Here is a 3,707-nt window from a genome sequence, read left to right as displayed (position 1 = left end):
GGGCTGGGGCTGGGGCTGGGGCTGGGCACGGCATTTCAGGCTCCCCAGTGGGCTGTTTGGATTTGGTAAGGCAGGAAATGAGGCTGAGGCCATGGGACAAAGGCCATGTGGCCCAAGACCAGGGCTGTGGGCCTTTCCCAATCTGTTCTCTTTCTCCAGGTTGGGGCCACTGTCCCCCCATCCCAGGGACCCTGCTTCTGTGCCCAGGCAGCCTCAGCCCTGCCCCAGGGCCTCCTCAGGAGCCCTGTACCCATCTGTGCCCCTCCTCTCCTGTTAAAAAACAACCTTTCCTTTTAGTGCCAGGGTCAAGTATATTCACTGTACACATTTTTGTCTTTTTTTCACTGTAAACATTTTTAAAAAGACAAGTCATGTTTTAAAAACATATAGCAGGTGTGGTGGTGCATGCCTATAATTCCAGCATTCTGAGAAGCTGAGACAGTGAGATGACAAACTTGAGGCCAGTCTGGGCAATTTAGCAACTAGCAAGACAGTGTTTCAAAATAAAAAATAAAAAAAAAATTAAAAGGGCTGAGACTATAGCTCAGTGCAAAAGCTCTAGGCTCAATCTCCAGTATCACAAAATAAACAAACAAATAGAAAACCCTTAAAAGCACCACTCAGGTTATAGTTAACATCTTGGGTCTCTTCCTGTACAGTTTGCAAGTATGTCTTATTAACAAAGGTAGTGTTGTCACGTACATACCTTTCGGACCCCTTCCCTGCTCCTTACTAACAATAAACTGAGTAAGAACAGCTCCCCGTCATCCTTCTTAATGGCTGCCTGGGATCCCATGGTACAGACAGGGCAGGACCTGTTAGAGGTCGTAGAGTTTTTCACCACTCTCTGTTAGAGGATTCTAAGGCTCTTCTTATTTTTGTCTGTGAGCAATACTATGATAAGGAAAGTATGCATATGTTTTTTACACATGTGCTCCCATATTTCTTCAGTGTCTATAGCTAGATTTCATTACTACTTCAAATGGTATAGAAACACAGAGCTTTAAAAATGCTTTAAAGAAAGTTTGCCCAGTCATGCCCCAGGAATTCAAAGAGATTGCATCACCTCCCACCCTCAAGTGCTGGGCATCATGAGCTTTGTAAAATGTAAGCAATGTGGTAGGTGAAAAATGAGATTTGCACTGATTACTCCCAACTTGGACTATGTACCCAAGTGTCTATTTCTTCTGCTGTAATTTTCTTTTCTTGTCTCTAGCTGGTTTCACCTTTTAAAGTGCTTTTTCCTCTTCTTTAAAAGTATCTTTCTTCATTTTTGTTGCACAAATCACCCATGGGCCTTGCCAGTGTTGGGGCTGAAGTAGTCATCTAACGCTGCTTGACAAATGACTGTAACTTAGCAGCTTCAAACAATCAACATTTATTATCTTACCAAGTTTCAAAAATCAGAAATCAAGAAGCAGCCTAACTGGTTTTGGCTCAGGCTTCTTGTGAAACCACAGTGCGGATGTCATCTGAGGCTACTGTCAGTTAAAGGCTCCACTGGGGCTGGAGAATCCCCTTCCAAAATGGCTCATTCACTGGCCCAGGGCAGGAGGCCGCAGTTCATCTCCATGCAGGTCCCCAGGGAAACATGGGGCTGCTGTGTATCCTCAGGACATCCAGTTAACTTCCACTGGGCAAGTGATCCAAGAAAGAGCAAAGAGCAAGCCATGATTCCTTTTGTTTTGCTTTTTATTTTTTTGGTGCTGAGCACTGAACCCAGGACCTTGAGCATGGTGGACCATGTTCTCTCTACCATTGAGCTACACCACAGCCCCATGATTTCTTTTATATTCTAGCCCCATACTCTCCCTTCTGCCATGTTCTGTTTATTAGTAGTATGTCACTAAGTCCAACCTCATCCAAGGGAAGGGCAATTAGGTTCCACCTGTTGTGGGGGGGGGGACTGTTGAAGAATTTGAGGACATATTCTAAACAGTCACAATATCAAGACTATATATAATTTATAACATACAGAGAGGTCCTCCTTTCCTAGATTGCTGAGTACACATTGCCCCTTTCTCTGCCTTTTTTGCTTATTTTTGAGACAGAGTTTCACTATATGTAGTCCAGGCCAAACTTGAACTCGCTATGTAGCCCAGGCTGGCCTTGAACTCACAATCCTCCTGCCTCCGTCTGCTAAGTGCTGTGATTACAGATGTACAACACTGTAGCTAGCTCATCACCCCCTTTTTTTCCACAGGGTACTGTGAGTGTCTGGAACTATAGTATCTCGTCCGCAGTGCCAGACACAGGGCAAACATTCAATAACACTTGTTTAACCCACCAAACAGGAATAAAGTTAACCATTGCTAGAACCTTGCTGCCACTTCTCCATGTGTGCCCCCTGTCCCTGTTCCTCTGTCCTGGACACAGATCAACTTATTACATTTATTAATAAGTTTATTAGTTAAAATAAAACAGCTTTAAAGAGCCAGAGCTTTAGCTGAGTGGTGGAGCACTTGCCAAGCACATGTGAGGCCCTGGGTTCAATCCCTAGTACTGCACAAAAGCAAAACAAAAAAATAAATAAAAGAACAAAATGCACGTTTTAAAAAGTAAAATTAAATTAAACATCCTTAAATATTTAGCTCCTTCACATAGCCCACTGCAAGTCCCAATGACCAGATGTAACCAGCAGCCACCACTTTGAATAGTGCATGGACAGAAATTTCCATCATTAGAAAGTTTGACAGCTCAAACCTGTGGACATACAGTGACTGCTGGCAACCCCAGAGGCCCCCATGGAGACACACATCAGTGGAAGGGAGCCGTGGATGTGCAGCGCTGCAGTGGCTAGTGAGTGGTGGGTTCAGATGTCCCACAGGAGAGGGTGATTGGCTGAGAGCCATCTTGGAGAGGAGCCAGCTGACTTCAGAACTCAGGACAACTGCAGGCTCCACATAGCAGCCCCCAGCTGAATTCAAGCCCATAGAAGATACACTGCTGCAGGCTAAAAAGGTCTGGTTCCAGCCTCAAGGCCGGAAACTAGAAATTCAGAGGAAATAAAGGTGCAGGCTCACAGGCACTGTTTACTACCTTGCCATAAAGCTACTGCTGGCTTGCTGGGATTAACCAGCACAGATCTGGACTCTGCCTATGTTGTCCACCAGTGGCAGTAGAGACACATCTTTAAGTAGATCTTTTCTCTCTCTTTTCTTGTTTTGTATTTCTTCATTGCCTGTTCTTGTTTTCATATGAGTATGAACATGATTTCTAGTTTTTTTGTGGTTGTTGCTCTGTTCTGTTCTTTTTATTTCTTCCTTTCCTCTTTCCTTCCTGTCTTCTGCAGCAGTTTCCCAAAATTTGCATGATCTTCCTTGTTCTTCCAGCCTTGCTTTTCATTGCCTCCTCTTCTGCTATTTCTATATTTTTTTCTCTAATCCCTTTTAAATGTTCTCCCCTGAAGGTAAAATTGTCACATTGAGGGTTTATTTACTGCATATAATTTTCTGGTTTGCTTTAAATTTTGTTATATAACCACAGGTCTAGTTCATATGGTTAAAGGTGGCAATTTAATAGTTCCCTCATTTTGTTATTTTCTAGGCCCTGTTTGATTCTATTGTTATTGCTGATTGTACCACATTAGTGAAAGTGACATAATTATTCTAACCAGTTGTTCTTCCTCATATACCAAGACTGAGATTGCCTAAGGTCATAAAAAATACTGTAGGCCAGTGCCAAAGAACCATGGGCTGGGCTAAGTA

The sequence above is a fragment of the Chinchilla lanigera genome, unplaced genomic scaffold (genome assembly GCF_000276665.1).
Source record: "Chinchilla lanigera isolate Chin_1 unplaced genomic scaffold, ChiLan1.0 scaffold00067, whole genome shotgun sequence".
In the NCBI taxonomy this organism is placed as follows: domain Eukaryota; kingdom Metazoa; phylum Chordata; class Mammalia; order Rodentia; family Chinchillidae; genus Chinchilla; species Chinchilla lanigera.
This window is presented reverse-complemented; position numbering follows the sequence as displayed.